The sequence below is a fragment of the Lepidochelys kempii genome, chromosome 2 (genome assembly GCF_965140265.1).
Source record: "Lepidochelys kempii isolate rLepKem1 chromosome 2, rLepKem1.hap2, whole genome shotgun sequence".
NCBI lineage: Eukaryota > Metazoa > Chordata > Testudines > Cheloniidae > Lepidochelys > Lepidochelys kempii.
In genome coordinates, this window is record NC_133257.1 from 178515998 (window position 1) to 178537347 (window position 21350).

At 43.5% G+C, this 21350-nt stretch overlaps 1 protein-coding gene across 1 annotated transcript in view; it reads right to left on the reverse strand.

Annotated features, from left to right (window-relative positions):
* RALA (RAS like proto-oncogene A) overlaps nt 1-19398 on the reverse strand; it is a 51574-nt gene extending 32176 nt beyond the window's left edge. Inside the window, exon 1 of the mRNA XM_073332848.1 lies at nt 19174-19398. The gene's annotated coding sequence lies outside the window, so the exon portion shown is untranslated. The remainder of the gene's footprint in view (nt 1-19173) is intronic.
* Between the last annotated feature and the right edge of the window lie 1952 nt (nt 19399-21350).

Below are 21350 nucleotides of genomic sequence, written 5' to 3' on the forward strand. Positions count from 1 at the left end.
TGAAACAGAACCTGAAACCTGCAACACATTATCAATAATTTAAGAATGATCTGCTAGAACTTACAACTTAAACTGTCTAAAGATGTTTTGTCCAATAATTAAGGTTACTTAAGAACAGGGTGCCAAAGCCTGCAAGATACATTTAGAAGAACAAAAGAACAGCCGTACTGGGTCATATCATTAGTCCAGCTAGCCCAGTATCTGACAGTGGACAGATACTTCAGAGGGAATGAACAGAACTGGGCAATTATTGAGTGATCCTTCCCCCTTCATCCTGACCCAGTTTCTGCCAGTCAGAGGCTTAGAGACACCCAAAGCATGGGGTTGCATCCTTGACAAACTTGGCTAATAGCCATTGATGGACCTATCATCCTGAACTTTAACCCAGTAGTACTTTTGGCCTTCACAACATCCCCTGGCAACGAGTTCCACAGGTTGACTGTACACTGTGTGAAGTAGTACTTCCTTTTGTTTTAAACCTGTTACCCAATTAATATCTGACCCTGTGGTTCTTGTGTACTGTGAAGGGGCAAATAACACTTCCCTATTTACTTTCTCCACACTGTTCATTATTTTATAGATCTCTCTCATATCCCCCTTTAGTCATCTCTTTCCTAAGAGAAATGGTGCCAGTCTTTCTAGTCTCCCCTGATACGGAAGCTGTTTTGTATCCCTAATAAATTTGTATTGCCCTTCTTAGCACCTTTTCTAGTTCTAATATTTTTCAGATGGGATGACCAGAACTGCCCATAGTTCAAAATGTGGGAATAATATGGATTAATATAGTGGTACTGATATTTTCTGTATTATCTATCCCTTTCCTAATGGTTCCTAACATTGATCTTTTTTTGACTGCTGCTGCACACTGAGCAGATGTTTTCAGGGAACTATCCATGAGGACTCCAAGATCTCTCGAGTGAGAACAGCTAATTTAGACCCCCATCATTTTATATATAAAAAGTAGATAACTTTCTCCCCACATGCATAACTTAGCACTTAACACTGTCATCTGCTGTTTTGTCACTAGCCACAGGGAGATCCCTTTGTAACTCTTTGCACTCTGTTTTAGATTAACTCTCTAGAGTAAAAAGAAAAAAGGAGTACTTGTGGCACCTTAGAGACTAACAAATTTATTTGAGCATAAGCTTTTGTGAGCTACATCTAGAGTAATTTAGTATTCTCTGCAACTTTGCCACCTCATGATTCACCCCTTTTCCCATATCAGGTCAGGAACCAGTACAGATCCTTGGGGGATCCTGCTATTTACTACTTTCCATTGTGAAGACCGATCATTTAATTCCTGTCTTTTGTTTCCCATCTTAACCAGTTACTGGTCCAGGAGAGGATCTTCCCTCTTATCCATGACTGCCTACTTTGCTTAAGAGCCTTTGATGAGGGACCTTGTTTAAATGGAGCTTTCTGAAAGTCCAAGTACACTATATCAACTGGATCACCCTTGTCCACACACTTGACCCCCCCGCCCCCGCCCCAAATTCTAATGTATTGGTGAAACATTTTCCTTCACAAAAGGTATGTTGACTCTTCTCCAGCATACATGTAGCTGATGATTGGAAACTATGGAAAAGAACAAAATTATTTTGGTACTGAAGTTAGGCTTACAGATCTGCAATTTTTGCCCCTGAACCTTTTATTGAAAAAAATCAGCACCACACTGGAGAACAACTGATCTGGTACAGAGGTGGATTTAAGCGATACAATGGGTACCACAGTTAGTTCTGCAATTTCATTTGAGTTCCTTCAGAACTCTTGGGTGAATGCAGTCTGCTCCGTGAATTATAGTTTATCATTTTTTTCCAGGTTTCAGAGGAACAGCCGTGTTAGTCTGTATTCGCAAAAAGAAAAGGAGTACTTGTGGCACCTTAGAGACTAACCAATTTATTTGAGCATGAGCTTTCGTGAGCTACAGCTCACTTCATCAGATGTTTACCGTGGAAACTGCAGCAGACTTTATATATGCATATGTATATAAAGTCTGCTGCAGTTTCCACGGTAAACATCTGATGAAGTGAGCTGTAGCTCACGAAAGCTCATGCTCAAATAAATTGGTTAGTCTCTAAGGTGCCACAAGTACTCCTTTTCATTTTTTTCCAAAACTTCCTCTACTGACCTCAATTTGCAACAGTTCCTCACATCTGTCACCTAAAAAGAATGGCTTGAGTATGGGGGGGGATGATCTCCCCTATATCCTCTGCAGAGGAGACAAATGCAAGGAAATAATTTGGTTTCTCTGCAATGGCCTCATCTTCCTTGACTGCTCTATTAGCACCTTGATTGTCCAAGGGCTCCACTGCCTGTTTGGCAGACTTCTTACATCTGATGTAAAAGAAATGTGTTGTGTCCTTAGCTAGCTGCTCCTCAAATTCTCTCTTGGCCTGCCTTATTACACTTTTACATGACTTTTCTCACTAGCATATGACTTCCAGTTTGTAAAGGATGCTTTTTTGCCTCTGCCTCTTAATCTGTTTAGCTCTGGCATCATTTATTTGGTCCTTTTTTTAAAAATTTGGGGTATACAATTAGTTTGAGCCTGCAACCCGCTTGGAGAGGAGTGAATTCTTTGAGAAAGGACCACATTTTAAGAGTGAAGGTTAAACCAATCGCAGACATGGTACCCTAGACTAGCATCTCAAACTTTGCCGTTATAGTTAATACTAGAAAATGCCCCCATTTTGTTCTGCCCAAAAATATAACAATGAGTTAAGCAGCATTTTTATAAGAGCATTTCTACTCTGAAAATTCCTTAAATGCCACCCTCTTACACAAGTCCGTCCTTTAGTCATCTACTTAACTGAAATGTTTTCACTGTTTTAATCCTGCTACTGCTACATAGCCAACGCTACATAGTCAACTCTACCAAAATGCAAGTAGAATTCTATTCCTTCTCATGCAACAGATTTACTAGACGCCCACCATTACACCTGTACAATCCTCATACTTTTCGTGGGGTTTCAGACACATAACATAGGAGCCATAGGATCTGCAGAACCTTTTGCATTGGTGCTGGAGGAGAAGGAGTAAACATGACAAGACAGGTTTTCCATTTCTCAGATCATCGTAGTAGCCCTTCTCTGTACCTGTTCCAGTTTGAATTCATCCTTCTTAAACATGGGAGACCAGAACAGCACACAGTATTCCAGATGAGGTCTCACCAGTGCCTTGTATAATGGTACTAACACCTCATCTCCACTGGAAATACCTCGCCCAAGACCGCATTAGCTTTTTTCACGGCCACATCACATTGGCTGCTCATACTCATCCTGTGATCAACCAATACTCTGAGGTAGTTGTCCTCCATTACTTCCAACGGATGTGTCCCCAGCTTATAACAAAATTTTATTAATCCCTAAATGTGTGATCTTGCACTTTTTACTATTAAATTTCAACCTATTACTCCAGTTTACAAGGTCATCCAGATTTTCCTGTACAATATCCTAGTCCTCCTCTGTATTGGCAATGCCTCCCAGCTTCATATCATTTGCAAACGTTATTAGCACACTCCCAATTTTTGTGCCAAGGTCAGTAATAGAAAGAATAAGATTGGTCCCAAAACTGATCCCTGAGGAACTCCACTGGTAACTTCCCTCCAGCCTGACAGTTAACCTTTCAGTATGACCCATTGTAGTCTCCCCTTTAACCAGTTCCTTATCACCTTTCAATTTTCATATTGATCCCCATCTTTTCCAATTTAACTAATAATTCCCTATGTGGCACCATATCAAATGCCTTACTGAAATAGAGGTAAATTAGATCCACTGCATTTCCTTTGTCTAAAAAAATCTGTTAACTTCTCAAAGAAGGAGATCAGGTTAGTTTGGAATATCTACCTTTTGTAAAACCATGTTGTATTTTGTCCCATTTACCATTGACCTCAATGTCCTTAACTACTTTTGCCTTCAAAATTTTTTTCCAAGACCTTGCATACTACAGATGTCAAATGAACAGGCCTTTAGTTACCTGGATCACTTTTTTCCTTTGTTAAAAATAGGAACTATGTTAGCAATTCTCCAGTCATATGGTACAACCCCTGAGTTCACAGATTCATGAAATTGCAAGTCCATTAGCAAGAATTTTTAATGTGCCAGTTCCTTTAATATTCTTGAATGAAGATTACCTGGGCCCCCAATTTAGTCCCATTAAGCTGTCAGAGTTTGGCTTATATCCTTATTCCCTTTCATTATCCTGCAATTATCCCTAAACTCCTCATTAAAGACGGAGGCAAAATATTTGTTTAGATATCGGGCCATGCCTAGATTATCCTTAACATCCACTCAATCCTCCATGTTTAGTGGTCCCACCTTTGTTTTCTTCTTATTTGACTATAGAACCTTTTACTATTTGTTTTAATTCCCTTTGCAAGGACCAACTCTACATGGTTTTTGGCCTCTCACTTTATCCCTACATTTTCTGACCTCAATAAGGTAGCTTTTCTTGCTGATCCCTCCCATCTTCCACTCCTTGTAAGCTGTCTTTTTTCTTAATTACCTCTCTGAGATGCTTGCTCATCCAGCTTGGTCTACAACTCCTGCCTATGAATTTTTCCCCCTTTCTTGGGATGCAGGCTTCTAATAGTTTCTGCAACTTTGACTTGAAGTAATTCCAGGCCTCCTCCGCCTTTAGATCCACAAGTTCTTCAGTCCAATCCACTTCCCTATCTAATTTCCTTCATTTTTTGAAGCTAGTCCTTTTGAAATCAAAAACCCTGGTCACAAATCTGTTTTTGTTTATCCTTCCATTTAGTTTGAACTGAATTACATCATGATCACTTGAGTCAAGGCTGTCCCCTACAACCAGGTCTTCTATGAGGTCTTCACTACTCCCCAGAAATCTAAAATGGCATCCCCTCCTGTTGGTTCTGCAACTACTTGGTGAAGGGATCCATGAGCTATTGCATCCAGCAAAAACTGAGCCCTACTATTGTTACTAGCACTTGTCGTCCAGTCTATATCTGGGAAGTTAAAGCCTCCCATGATCACACAATTCCCATTAATGTTTTTAATGAAGCAAATACTATCCATATCCAAATCAGATCCTGGTGGTCTATAGCATACCCCAAGCACTATTCCAGGGGAGGCTCTAGCAGCTTTCTTCCCCAATGTGATTTTTGCCCAGACAGACTGTCTTATCCATTCCATCACTTCTTATTTCTTTAGTCTACCTCATCAATATACAATGCTACTCCACCACCTTTGCCTTTATTTCTGTCTTTCCTAAACAGCACATACCCTTCAATACCTGTACTCCAGTCATGACTACTATTCCACCATGTTTCTGTTATCCCTATATCATCTGATTTCACTTCCTACACCAGGAAGTCTAGTTCCTCCATTTTGTTACCTAGGCTCCTCGCATTGGTATACAAACATCTTAATTTTTGCTGTTTGGCTTCGCTCACATTCTTTACCCGATTAGGCCCAGACATTCTACTGCCAGTATCACCTATTAGACTGGTATCTACACTACCCTTCCTCATGTCCATTCACCTACCCACGGCTGTATCCTTTACTTTGTTTTCTTCCCTCTCAATGTTAAAATCTGGCATGGAGATTGCCTGGACATCTCCCAACCATCTCCCCCAAATTTCTAGTTTAAAGCTCTCTTAATCAGTTGTGCCAGCCTCCATCCTAGAAGTCTATTTCCCTCCCTACTCAGGTAAGGTCTATCCCGAGAGAACTGTCCTCTGTCCATGAATGCCTCCCAGTGGCCATACATCCCAAAGCCTTCCTTATAGCACCACTGCCTGAGCCATCTGTTGATCATCATAATCTTGTCACACCTTTGTTGTCCTTCTCCACGAACAGGCAGAATCCCACTGAAGATCATCTGAGCCTTGATAGACAGCACACCCTTCTGTTCTCTGGATCAGCTCTGGTTACAGGCCTGTCTATTCTTCTCAGTAAGGAGTCCCCAATCATGTAGACCTGCCTTTTCCTGGTGATGGTGCGATTCTCCGGTCTATCCCCTGTCCCCTCTGGCTCCAAGTCCTCTTGATTCCTATTCTCTTGCAATCCTCTTCAACCCATCCTGTATCCTCCTGGGGCTCATATTTGGTGTTATTTCCATTGACTCTCCTTTCTATAGAACTAGCTGCTCTTCTCTTCTTCCTTGCCCTCCCACCTTCAGTGACCACCTGCTGTGGCCCTTCATTTTCCAACTCCGCAAATCTGTTCCTGAGCTCTATTTCTCCTTCACTGGCCCATCTTTTCCTCTGCCTGGTTCTCTTAGTCACATGCTTCCACTGTCCATTTCCCTCACCCAGCAGTCTCCCCTCAGAGTTTTTTGGTCCTGCTTCTATCTGCAAGTCTGAGCTTTTCCCTTCAGGCTTCTCATGTCTTCGCTCCATCATCTGCTCAAACCCCCTTCTATTACTCAACCAAAATTTCCACCTGCATCTCCAGTCCTCAGATCTTTTCTTCCATCAGCTCTATCTGGTGGCACTTCATGCAGACAAAGCTCTTCAGGTACCTCCTCCAGGATCATGTACATACCACAGCTTCCACATCCAGTCATCTTCATTGTCTTCCACTGCTTGGGTCACTACCACTGCTGCCTCTGGATCTGTCATAGCCTTCCCACCTAAATCCTGTTAGTTCAGGAAACACAAACCAAACCACCACCCCCCACACCGAAAAAACCCCAACGAGCACCAAAACACTGCAAGAACACTACACACTCCCTTCACTAGCCTAGCTGTTCCTCTGCCTGGTTCTCCTAGTCTTCCCCCAAACTCCCCTTGCAAACTCCCCCGTTTATAGCTGTTTGCTGACTCCTGTGCAGCTGCAGGTGCTGCTGCTGCTGACTGGCTGACTTCCTTTATAGGACCCCTAATCAGAGAAGCCCTGCTCCCTAGTCAGGGCTCAGCTTCTCTCCCAGTCCACTGCCCCTACCAGCCTCTACAAATGTTTTCTCCAACAGAACTCCCACTCAAACTCCCTTCACCAAACTGAAGCCAACTGTGCACAATATGCTCCTGAGCTCACAGCTAGCTCCAAAAACTGAGTGCTTTTGTTAAGGTATCCTCCCCCAACCCCAGGTTTTGAATGCAAGACCTATCAACTTGTCCTAGTTTTGGACCAGAGAAAAAGCATAAATGAGTACCTTTACTTTCATATACTAGGTCAGAAATTAGGTGCTGTCTCGCTCCACAAAAACTTTTGGTCTGTTTCTGAAGCATATTAAGACAGTATATTAAAGTGATCTAATACTTTTGCTACAAATACTTAGAGGCAACAAAGCAAATAGGATCCTCCACAGGACAGACAACACTAAGGATCAGCCAACTTAGGTACCAGTACATGTATGCTACTGTACAGCCACAGACAGATGAGATCAAGAAGCAATCATGTTTACGCTCAAACTGTAATCTACACCGATGGGACAGTTTTACCTTCAGGCATGTCACTCACTTTGAAAAGTGATCCTGAAGAGAAGACTAAATAAGGTCATGCAAAGTATGTATTTCAACATGCTCCCTTAATTGACATATGCAAGTACCTCATTAATGCCCAGGTTCAATGCTCTCTGCGATAATTTATAAGTCTATCCACTAGGTAACGTTCCATTTACTATAAATATTTAAGGCACCTGTGTGACATTATTGTCATAATCTGGGACTGTCTAGATCATTGTTGCAACCAAGGTCCTGTAGTGGCACCAAATCTTATATAAGGGGGTCAAATGAGGTGTTTAAGACAAGGTTATGGTTTGCTGATTATGATTATGCTGTCCATGTGTATCATTTTTGTAGTTGAAGTTATGAATATTGGCTCTATACTGTCTGTATTTCAAGCTTACGCTATGCTTCTGGGGGACACCCCAGACAAGTTGGTGTCAGCTCTGCCTAGCCTGCTTGATGGCCCATTAAGGACCATCAGCTATACAACTGACCCACTGAGACGGCAGACACGCCTTGTGACTCAGCAAGGTATGCAGGGATATGCCTAGGGACAGAACTCTGAGGTTTTTCCATGCCATGTGGTGGACAACTTGTCTTTGAAGCAAAGAAAGACCACATGGCAAGAGAATATAAAAAGCTGCTGCAGCTCCTCCATCTGGTCTTCAATCCTGCTTTTTACCTCTGGAGGAACTTTGCTACACTGAAGCATTGAACAAAGGACTGATGACCATCCCAGCTGTGGATGTACTCCAGAGACTTTGAGCCTGCAGTTTATTCTGTCACTGCTACAAGCCTGAACCAAGAACTTTACCATTACTTATGTAATTGATTCCATTTAACTGATTCTCGCTCCCATCTTTTTCCTTTTATGAATAAACCTTTAGATTTTAAATTCTAAAGGATTGGCAACAGTGATTTGTATATTGACCTGGGTCTGGGACTTGGTCCTTTGGGATCGAGAGAACCCTTTTTATTTTACTGGGGTATTGGTTTTCATAACCATTTGTCCCCATAACGAGTGGCACTGGTGGTGATACTGGGAAACTGGAGTGTCTAAGGGAATTGCTTGTGTGACTTGTGGTTAGCCAGTGGGGTAAAACCAAAGTCTTCTCTGTTTGGCTGGGCTGGTTTGGTTTGCCTTGGTGTGCATAGAAACCCTAGCCTTGGGCTGTAACTGCACTGCTTTAAGCAATTTGTCCTGAATTGGCATGCTCAGTTGGGTCCCGCCAGAACCAGCATCATTACAACCTGTCACGAAGCAGTGGTTGTGCAAGCACTCAAGAACTCTATAGTTAAAACCAAACCTTTTTACAGTTTGTAATCTATAATTGAATCAAGTTCCTCCCATGTGTGTTGCCTCCTTTTGCTAGGATGACAGAGTGAGACAGGGTCCTGACACTTATCTCTACTTGGTAATGCACTCCATTAACTTCCAGTAAGACAAAAGAATGCTAGGTTTTACATGTCTGACACTCAACTCTGATATTTGGCTAAAGCTATCAATTTCCTCAAACAGGAAGTTGATGGACAAAATACAACTGAAAAACTAAATCAATTTTTCAGCCACTTCTTGCAATCAACATTTAACTTGCACTTGTAGCTTAGTTGAAAAAACAAAAAACCAAACCTTTAAAATGTCAGAGCTTGTCCGAGTTTGAGTGTCAGTTGTCATCTTTGGTTAGATTCAGTTCTAGAGCTGTTAGTGGAGGAGAAAGTTTTAAAGCATATTTTCAGCAGCTGTAGATCCCAGAAGCTTCATATGTATTTACAAGGTTCTTACATGCTTGGGCAAATTATCTTAATTTTCCATGTGACTAGACTAACATCGGGGAAAAATTTTAGTCTCTTCCCTTTCTGACGACAGTTTAGTCTTATTTGAGGCCTGGAAAGAATCAGTTCACTCACTCAGTTTCATTGTTCGAGTTACCATACTATGCTGTCATGTATGTAGTTCTCACCTAATTCAAGGGTCATGAGATTTAAATTTTTCTGTAGATGTGCCTGCTAAAAGTTTTGGTTTTAATTTAAAGGACAAGTACTACAAGGCATTTTACCAACCGGATACAAGTTTACATGTCGAGGAAGAAACCAATTTGATATTACAAAATCTCCCAACAGTTATATGTTTTTCTCTTTCCTTGATTATGATAAGGATGAAGAGTACTGATAGTGTTGGTCCTAGGACAGAGTCAAACTGTTGTCATAGTTAAACAACATTAACATTTAGCATTAAGATGAAAACTGGGTTACTTAGCAGCAAGTTTCCAAATAAGATTGCCCATCAAAACATGAAGTTAATTTAGAAACTTAGGCCCAGATAATGCAATGACAACATCTACCTGGGCAGATGCCATTACAAGATAAAAGCTAAAGTTGCTAGGAAAAAAACAAAAACAAAACTGAATTTTAAAACCTGTTTTCCACAAAGTTACTAGCATCTTACCTTGCTATACTTGTGTTGTAACATCAGCTGACTGTGTTTTGAGTAAAGAGGAAGGAATAAGCCTCTAGTTTAATAGTTTTGGAATAAGTTTAAAATGCTTTTTAAAATCTAGTCTTTTTCAGACAAGTCTATTCAGCTATTCCACTGTTATGCTGTAGTGAATATAAAACGAGTACTGAGACAAGCCAACTGAAGAGGAAGGAAAATCCGCATTGGTACAACTTCCTTATCCCCACCCATTTATATTTATACACACTGGAGTTTTAGTATTTAACAGGAAAAGGACAATCAAGAAATAGCACTCTAAGGTGGAAGTCCCCACAGCATTTAGATGTCACTATCATATTCAATAAATCAATATTTTACATTTCCTCTTGTTCTTACGCTGCACAATATTCATTAGGAAAATACTCTTTCTAGCCCTCACTAACATGACCCCTTTTAGAGGGCAAATTTCTTCAACAGGAAAAAACCATTTGGCCCAACATGACTGTTCTTCAGAAACTCTAAATCCTACTTTATCATAGAGCTCAGTCCTCTTCAGAAGTGCATGTACATGCCTTATACTCTCCACTTCAGTTTTCTTCCGAATCTCTGTGACAGGTTCAGTCACAGAAACCCCCTTGGGACTGTCACCTGACATGCTGAAATTACATCTGAGCCCATTTTCTCTGCCAGCTTGGGACTCCAGAACCTTGCCTTGTTGAGCCAGACATGCTAGCCTGCTGCAACACAGACCCAGGTCTGGTCCACGCCCCCAAAGCTGCAGACTGTAAGTGACCTGCTGAGCAGTTTTTGGTTATCTCCAACATCCAGCTCCCAATTCGATCCAAACCCCAAATAAATCGGTTTTACACTGTATAAAGCTTATACAGGGTAAACTCAAATTGTTCGCCCTCCATAACACTAATAGAGAGATATGCACAGCTGTTTGCTTCCCCAGGTATCAATCACTTACTCTGGGTTCAATAAACAAGTGATTTTATTAAGAAAAAAGTACAATTTAAGTGGTTTCAAGTCATAACAGACAGAACAAAATAAGTTACCAAGCAAAACAAAAACACAAACAAGTCTAAGCTTAATACATTAAGAAACTGTTTACAGGTATATTGCACCCTCAGAGATGGTCCAATAAGCTTCTTTCACAGACTAGACACCTTCCTAGTCTGGATCCAATCCTTTCCTCTGGTACAGTCCTTGGCTTAGTTCCAGCTCAGGTGGTAACTAGAGGTTCTCTCATGACTGAGAACCACCTTTGTTCTGTTCCACACCCTTTTATAGCTTCTCTCTCTGGGTCCCCACCCCTCCTTCTAAATGGAAAAGTAAGAGATTTAAGATGGATTTCAGCTTCATGTGACATGTGTTAAGGATCCAAAAGCTATATTGGGCGAACCGCTCCAAGGCCATGAGGGAGATCCTAGATGGGCCCTCACCCTACTGCACGATCCCATCTGAACGTCTCTGCAGCTTCTTCAAGGATGTATTCGACTGCATAGCCTGGAATGACACACAGCGCCCAGAGGGCCTCTGCCCCCTGCCCTGCATCGAGGAAACAGGTGTTCTGGAAACTGACTGTACACCCAAGGAAGTAATGGCCAGATTCTCAAAAACAAACAGCTCCTTGGAAATACGGCCTACAGCTTCCCGAAAAAGCAAGATCCCAGCTGCCTGGTCCTCGCCATGCTCTTCAATCAGTGCAAGCGATTCTGCCACACTCCCAGCTCCTGGAAGAAGGCCATGATGGTACTGGCATACAAGAAGGGAGAGCGGGATGACCCCAGCAACTAGAGGCCCATCTCCCTCTGCTCCATGATGTACAAGCTCTACGCCAGCTGCCTGGTGTCAAGGATCACAGAGTGGTTGGTGAGCAGGGGAGCTATCAGCTCCATCCAGAAAGGCTTCATGTCCTGCGAGGGCTGCTATGAACACAACTTCATACTCCAAACCACCATCAAAACGGCCAGAAGGGAGCAGAGGCAGTGCGCAATAGCGTGGCTTGACCCAGTTAATGCCTTTGGGTCCATGCCCCACCACCACATCTTTGCCACGCTCCAGGAGTTTGGGATGCCAGAGAACTTCCTTCATGTGGTCTGAGAAGTGTACGAGGGATGCAGCACCACCATTTGCTCGGTCGAAGGGGAGACTGCCGAGATCCCGATCCGGAGAGGAGTTAAGCAGGGCTGTTCCCCCGCCCCATCATCTTTAACCTCACCATGGAGCCGTTGCTGTGAGCGATCTTCAATTGCACAGATGGCTTCTACCTCCACGGTGAGAGGGTGAATGTCCTGGCCGCGGATGACTCAGAGAGCCTCCAACATATTCTAGATGCCACCAGTCGAGCTGCCAACTGGATGGGGCTCCGTTTCAATGCAAAGAAGTGTGCAACTCTCCACACTGATGGCAGCAAAAGAGACTCTGTGCAGACAACGGGGTTCCAGATCTAGGGCGAGCCAGTCATCCCGCTGGCAGAGGAGCAGGCATACCAGCACCTTGGCAGCCAACGGGTTTCCGTGTCTGGCAGACACCAGAGGACACCATCCAGGAGATCTTGCAGGACGCCGCCAAAATTGACACCTCCTTGCTAGCACCGTGGCAGAAGATAAATGCCCTGAACATCTTCCTGATCCCCTGAATCTCATTCATCCTCAGGGGATCTGCTGTGGCAAAGGTACCCCTCAACAAGGCAGACAAGATTGTCCAGCAGCTGGTGAAGAAGTGGCTGTTCCTTCCCCAGAGAGCCAGCAAAGAGCTGGTCTACATCGCCCACAGGCATGGCAGTGCCAACGTCCCCCACATGGGCGACCTGTGTGACAGTGCAGTAAACACCCATGCCTTCCGCCTGCTGACGTGTCCAGACGCCATGGTAAGGAACATCGCCGCAAACGCCCTCCATGACGTGACAAAGAAGTGGATTGGCAGAGCCCCCTCCAACCAAGACATCGCCACCTTCTTGAGTGGTTCCCTGGATGGAGAATTCGGACAGGAAAGATGTGACATCGCTTCACTGTGGTCCCGCACTCGCAATGCCACACATCGCCTGGGGAAGCGCATCGGCTGCCACTGGGAGTGATGCGAGGAGCACCAGGAGCTGGGAGTCCTGGTGCCGCAGATCGTCACACTGAGCACCAGGGGCATGCTGGAGAGGACCCTGAAGGCAGCCATCCACTCACTGTACTGGAAACCCTGAAGTGTAAACTGGACCAGGGTAAAGCCTTGGAACTGACCAGCAAGTGGGACGCCAGCAACCACTTCCTCACCGGGGGTGACTTCACCTGTTTCGCTGACTGGCAGTTCATCCACCGTGCCCGGCTCAACTGCGTCCCGCTCAACAGAGCCGTCTGCCACGGAAACCGAGACAAGCATTGCAGGAAGTGCTGCTACTCCAACAAGGCCCTGCCCCACGTCCTGTGCAGCTGCAAGCCCCACTCCAGAGCCTAGCAGCTGCACCACAATGCCATCCAGAATCGCCTGGTGAAAGCCATCACACTGCGCCTCAGGGTGGTCACCCTGAACTGCGCCATCCCTGGTACTGACAGCCAGTTGCAACCTGACGTGGTAGTCACCGACATGGCCCAGAAAAAGATCATCCTCGTCAACATCACGGTCTCCATTGAGAACAGGATCCCAGCCTTCCGTGAAGCCCGAGCTCATAAGCTGGAAAAATATGCCCCCCGGCCGACACCCTGAAAGCGAAGGGCTACGAGGTACAGATGGATGCCCTGATCATCGGAGCCCTGGGCCTTGGCACCCCTGCAACGAGCATGTGCTGCGGACCTGTGGGATCAGTCGATGCTACGCACGGCTCATGCGGCGCCTCATGGTCTCGGACACCACCTGATGGTCCGGGGACATCTACATCGAACACATCACCAGCCACTGACAGTACCAGGTGGTGAGCTGGAATGACATTGTGCATCAACTATGAGAAAGGGACCAAGAGACTTTTTCCATTGGACCATATCAACTGGAACCATAAACTCACTGAACATTAAATCTCAAACGAGGGCAATTTCATCCTCATGCTCATCATTGTATCCACTCATACTCCACACCTGAACATAGCCATTATATGAACATACCCCCCCATATCTCAATGTCTGTACTTTGACCTGTTAACCTTTTACCCCCAATCGGGGATATTGCAAATTATGTATTCCTTTCACCACCCAATCCTAAACTGAATTTTGCACCCTTTGACAATCTGTACCTTATTCCCTGACAACCAGAAACTTCTATTCTTAAACTCTGTACAGTTTTTTTATTTTAAGATCTTAATAAAATTATTAAATCTGACCTCCAATGTGCTCTCATTTTGATAGCCTTGAGAAACAAATGACAGGCAAAGTGATTAAGGGCCAGATTCTGCCAGCCTTGGTTTGTATAGTACCTCAGGCCACTATAAACTTCTACTAGCATAGCTTTGTCAGTCTGAAGTGTGATTTGCAACAGAAAGTTGTGCCAGCAAAGTGCCCTAGTGTAAACCAAGTTATACCAGCAAGACTGTTTTTCTCAGTACAGCATTTCTTGGAGAATGAAATATATTGGTAGAGGCACAGCTTTTGGGGTATAATCTGCATTTGCAACTATAAGCACTTTGTCAGTATAGGACACTGGTATAGCTATACTGGCAAAGCCTCCCAAGCATAGGTAGACCTGCCAGTCAAGTTACTACTACATCCGTGCAATTTAGAATAAAACAGATTATCTTGTTAATAGTATTTATACTACATTTTAAACCCTATGTGCCATTTTACACCCTCCATTTGCAACCACACCTATAAGGCCACTACCAGCAACCTTCATAATACCATTACTGTCACAAGTTTTATTTAAAAGATAAATAGAAACCCGATTTCTAGGACTGTTCAGGGAGAAAGATCTTCTGTGAATTCCACTGGTATTAATCCAATATATATCAGAAAGTAAAAAACAAGGAGTACTTGGGGCACCTAAGAGACTAACATTTATTTGGGCATAAACTTTCGTGGGCTAAAATCCACTTCATCGGATGCATGCAGTTGAAAATACAGTAGGTAGATATATACACACAATCCATCAAGGTGAGCTATTATCAGCAAGAGAAAAAAATCTTTTGTAGTGATAATCACGATGGCTCATTTCAAACAGTTGACAAGAAGGTGTGAGTAACAGTAGGGAAAAAATTAGCATGGGGAAATAGTTTTTACTTTGTGTAATGACCAATCCACTCCCACTCTTTATTCAAGCCTAATTTAATGGTGCCCAATTTTCAGATTAATTCCAATTCTGCAGTTTCGCATTGGAGTCTGTTTTTGAAGTTGTTTCACTGGAGAATTGAGAACTTTCTACTGTATTTTCCACTGCATCTGATGAAGTGGGGTTTTTTTTTGCTGATACAGACTAACAGCTACCACTCTAAAACCTGGATAAAGAGTGTTTTTGTTAACTATAAAATAGTTGGATCAAAAACACTGGAAGTCAAATAATGTTTGCAGAGTGCTATGCAACCAACCCTCTTTACTACATCTTATGCCACAAAAAGGTGATGCTGATTTCTTACATTCCACCCTTCCCCTCCCACCCAACTTCATTTTTGAGATTTTCCTTCACAACACCTGCTTCTGCTGTTACTCTGAGCTTTCGCAAGACTCCGCAGTACAAAACTGACTTGATTGTTGTCAGTTTCACTGCTGCCACAGAGATTTGAGAAACTGAAAACAAATGAGTCTCTGATCAGTTCACTTTTGTGGCTTGTGGAATCTCAGAAGCATTGGTAAAAGGCATAAGAGCCAGCTGTCTGCAGACCCAGAGAGACACTGCTCCCCAGGCTAAACATTTAAATGAAAATTTAGACTGCAGCCAATAGCACTTGCTTATGAGACTTTCCTACATGCCAAGAGTAGATTTTCACCAAGCCCCCAAGAACCAGAGTAATCATGAAATAGCTATTTTCTTTGCTAGAATAATCCAGAAGATATGAGATTTTTGGGGAAGCTATCAATTTACATTTAGAAAATTTGCCACAATATTATACAAGTTTACTTTGTTCTTGTTAATATATTGTCATTGAAACCTATATATTTTTGTGCCTATCACTTCCTCTCCATTAGAATTCGGAGGTTGCTGAGAAAGAATGCTGCCAGTTTCCAAAAAGGGCCTCAAAGCAACTTTTAGCACACATGACAGCATAACATGCTAATCCTCAATTTATTAGTTTGCCATGCCTCAGTTTCTAACAGCCCTTTGCACCAGCAGTAATTTCTCACATGTTAGATATAAAATGTAACATGTTTAAAGACAAATCAATCACATACATGAAAATGTAATGCTCGCCATGTCTTGTAAGTTATTTTAGTCAGTTGAGGGGGCATTTTCATGTTTTAAAGAATATATTCAGGGATGTTGGAGTGCAGTACACCTAGCAGAAGACCAAGGAGAGATTAAAAAAACAAACTGTTCTTATGGTAGTGAACAAATACTTAAGCAAGATTTGGGCTGTAGCCATCTCCAATCTCTTCTAACACCCAATTGCTCCTATCTTGCCTTTCCTCAATAGATTTTATCCAGCATTACTTTCTCCCCTCTCCCCATTTTGTGAAGGGTCTGTTTGTAAATATGTTCCCATGAAGAGGTCTTTCCTCTTGTTCCCAGAGAGTTTATGCATGGTGACACCATATGAGATGGCCAGATGTGTTTGTGGTTTCTATCGTTCTCTCCCCAATACTGCTTCAGTTGGTGAAACTGGACATGTGGATGATAAACAATCCATTGTGAAGGAAAAACAACGCAACAACATTGGTTCTTTTATTAAAGAGATAGTTAACTAGGGCATTCTAATCAGTTATTTGTGGACATTGTTGAAACATGTCTAATTCTTAAGACGTACATTAGTACACCATGAAACTGCATCCTTTCCCTCAATTAGGCAGAGCCCAAGCTGACTGAAAGCAAGGTCAAATGAGTCCACAAGAGAATAATTCACTATTCTGTCTTCCATAATCCAGTTATTTCACTCTACCACAGGCTCAGTTTGCCAGGTTTTATTTTTTAGGAGTGGAGGAAGCCATTATTATTATTTTGTCCCTATAAAAATGGGGGACAGAAAACAGAAGCCCCAACACTGATAATACACATTTCTAAAGTAATCTAAATGGTGGAAACTGTTACCTTTAACACATAGGGTCACAAGAGTGAAATATAAAGGAAAATCTACATTAAACTTCCAGAAGGAAGTCCTCAGGAGTCACTCAATATTTCCTCATTCTATTCCAACTACTAAGACTTTTGCAGAAGTTTAATATAAATTTGTTGAGGTGCCTCCTGTTCAGTGAATGAAATGGGGAAGGGGAGAGAAATCTACCTCTCTTTTAAACTACTAGTCTAATGATAGCCCTTGTGAAAAACTAGTATCTGCATTTCTTTCAACTATCATCTTCCTCCTGAAATTAAACAATTCACTGTTCTGGATAAACCCCTCTTTGCATTTCAACCTTGATTAACCCCACACAGCCCAATTTAAAATCTTAGATGGGAAATGTTGCTGTGGAAACAGAGCTAGAAATATTAACAGTACATTTGGCTGATAGATTGATATGCTTGTACAAAAAGCCAGATGTGAACATTTCTACTGATGTTGAGCACTGTATAAAGACGACTGTTGGAGGGGCTGTATATTACCCAACCCTCTTGTGAGGGCATCACCTGCTGTAATCATTTTCCTGACTGAAAAGAAATTCTGAGATAGGACATGAAATTTTGAGATAGTTCCAACTCAGAATTTCTCAACACATGAATTTTGACCTTCAGTTCCTACCAATACATTTCAATGATACTGCTACACATGCATATTCTTGTATTCAAGCCAGAATATTATAGTAAAAGAAGCAGTGCTCAGAATCAGAGTTGGTTAATGTACATCAAACCTCCAACACTTAGCACACATGATCACTACAGACAAACGTATGCCTGACCAGTATATCATGGAATACAAGTCTATCGGAATTGGATTTCTGAAGGGATTCAAATAGAATAAAAATCTCAGTATTTTTGGCTGAAGATACGCAAATAAATTCTCAAATACATGCAAGGATATATAAATACAAGACTGATTCATTAGCCTAATCAAGCAAATGGAAATGTAAAGTTTTAAGAATTTAGGAAACGCAATATACATACTTCGTATTCCTTCCTATGGTTTTAGATATGCAGAACATTATAGTTAAAGATCAATGAGATTAAGACTAATACAACATGGACTACCACACAAAAGAACCACTGGCCATTAAGTTTTTACAGTAAACCATTCTTAAATGCAGCCTAAGATGGTGATAGGTTTCAGAGTAACAGCTGTGTTAGTCTGTATTCACAAAAAGAAAAGGAGTACTTGTGGCACCTTAGAGACTAACCAATTTATTTGAGCATAAAAAGCTTATGCTCACATAAATTGGTTAGTCTCTAAGGTGCCACAAATACTCCTTTTCTTTTTAAGATGGTGATGAACACAACACCCTAGAATTCAGTTGCTCTGACAGATCTCGGTCAGTTTTTGAAGGCGAGACTAGCTATCAGAAGACACACACACACCGAAGTACACTTAGAACAAAAAAAAAGCATTCCTACATGGATAAAATAGCTCTCTCCATTGTTCGAGCGGAGGTGTGGCCCGCTCTTTGAACACTAGAACAATAAAATTTGAGTAACCCAGGTGGCTAATCTACAAACACAAGCTTGGCTTAAAGCCATTTTTAAAACGGAGTGAATCAATCAAACCCGAACTATTAAAGCGTTACAGCAAAGACCCCTGATTTCAGGCAACTCATTTCCAGCTTCATGCGAGTACACGCACACGCCAAACTAACAAGATCAAGGGCAGGAGTTTCTGGGACGAGGTCCCCACCCATTCCCGCAGCGGACGGCCCAGCACGTTCACGCCAAGGCTGGCCAGGGAGCGCCCAGCTCCGGACAGCAAATGAGAGACGGCCGGCGGGAATGAATGAGCCTTCCCGGCAGGGGCAGCCCCAGCGTCGGACACTGCCGCAACGGGACCGGCCGGGAAGCCACCCCGGGAGGGGCAGGGCGCCGGGAGGCTTTTAACCTTCAGGGAACGGGAATTTCAGGTCGCGCCCCGCGAGAGGCACCGACCCACCCAGCCCCATTGACACAAGCGGGCTGGGACCGGGAGGAACCGCCTAAGGCGCCGCAGCCAGAGTCTCCGGGGAGGGGCCGTGCGGGGTGAAGCCCCGGAGCGAGTCACCCGGGGCCACCGAGCCCCTCTCCGGGGTGTGTGTGCGCGCGCGCGGGGTGGGGGGCGGCCACCGGCCCCTCCGCCCGGACTCACCTGCCCGGCTGTGGCGGCGGCTCTGCTGAGCGAGTCTCGCGCCCACCCCCGACTCCTCCTCCTCCGGCCGCCGCGCCCAGAAACGGCTTCGCGCTGGGCTGAGGGGGCGGGGAAGCGTCCGCCCAGCTCTGGAGAGACTCTGGCTCCGCGCAGGGGCTGCGACCAGCACCCGCCACACAGAGCTGCTTCCGGCGGCCGGCCGGGCCCGGGTGGAACCTGCTTCCGGGTAGGGGTGGAGCCACGCAGGCAGGGACTTCCGGCGGAAGCGGGGCAACCGTACTTCGTACTATAAGGGAAGCTGTGAGGCCGCGGCCTCTCTAATAGGCTGGGACGGAGGGGCGGGACTATGGGAGGGGCGGGGCTTGAGTGGGGACTCGGAACGAAAGGGGAGGAGCTAATTCTGCGTGGCGGGGGCGGGGTTTGGGAGGAGCTGGGATGAAGGGAGCGTACCCAGGGTAAGGGGAACGAGGGGCGGGGCTGTGGAGGGGCGGGGCGCGTGCTCACACGCTGGCCCCATATGCTGGACTGTGGGCCGAGGGAGAAGCGTGGGAGGAAATCCCAAATCTCCCTTCCTCTTCCCCTCCCCCCCGCAAAAAATGTTTCCAGCCTTTTAATAAATTCTTGCAAAGAAAACTGTCCCAGTTAAGTGCTGCCTTCCTGGATCCGCAGACGGACTGCCGAACTAGCTCGCCACAATTTGTGGGCTGCCCCCATTCAGCTCAATGAAGCGTTAACTCTGGAATATAATGGTGTCCTGTTGTAATGTTATTGTTATTAATTCATTCTCCCCTGATCTGTTCAACAGCATATACAAACTACAGTGGGGGAGCATCAGCAAAGCTCCACACTTCCTGCCCACCCCAATCTAACTTCCAACTTCTGAATCTTTTAAATTGCACAAAAGGGTTTTCTGCCCCAAACTCTCCACGATGTGGTGGGAGTGCACCCTACTGCTAAGTATAATTTGAGCCCCAAATTTCATGATTTTGTGTGTGTTTTTAAATTATTTTTATCTCAATTTTATTAAAATTGTCAGGTTTCAGACTATATCACAAATTAATTAGAGACAAATAATAAATATAACATCTGTGAAGTAATAATTGGCATGTATTATATAATAGTACAGGTATTAACGCCTGATCAACACACAGGACTTTTAAAGTGATTGTGCAGTTATTAGAAAATAGCCCTAAACAAAAGAAAATAAAAGGCAATAATAAAAGGTGGGAGGAAGAAGGAAATCCCCAGGTATGCAGACAGGGGACTTCTTACTGTGAGAATATGGACATGTAGGGCACACTCAGTGTTATCTTTAATTGTTGATTGGAACTTGGCTTAAGAAGCAGTTAAAAAAATCCAAGTTAGGTTGATAGATGAGAAGAGATAGTAAGAATGCAAAAAGTACAATATCGAGGGGAAAAAAAAAAACTGGGAAAACCATGCATTCCAAGCTCCCAATCCAATCATCAAAGTATTTCCTGCAGGTACTCAGGAAGTCTGCACAGATGTTAATTAGCAGCAACACAGTTTTGGATTAGAACATAACAGCCTGATTTTCGGTCTGCCCTTAACCGAGCCTCCCTTTTACACATGGCAATAACTTGGACAATTGCATACAAAACAAGAACAACAGGGATCTAGCATCAGTTTATCACAGAAAGAGAGGCAGTGTCTCCTTGAGGCTAGACCCAGGCCATTTAGGGATTTTTAGACGCCAAAACCAGCTTAGTGGGTTTATTTCTGAGTTTTGCAAAATGAGATTTCATATCAGAGTTGTATTGTATTTCTTAATGAAAAACTTGTAAATACTAGATATAGCATGAGACATCAGCCATCTTGATCAGATGTAGTAGGGTGCATGATATCAGCAATCTTCTGGTTCCATTAGTGGATCACTTTCTTAACTGCAAGCATGTAAACTTCCTTTATGTGTACGTACTTCCATATCTGAGAAGCTGGAGGTTACATCATCTGTGAATATTAGTAACTAACTCTCTTGATTTCTTTGTATATTACACATTCAAAGTTAAATTAGATTTCTCTTAGAGTGAGTACTAGTGGATTTTTTTTAAGATACCCACCTGACTCTGATGATCAGCCAGAAATCCTACTAGGGTCAGAACAGGCTTTTCAGGCTAGAGAGTTAATCAAGACTACCATGGTCTGTCTATAAACTT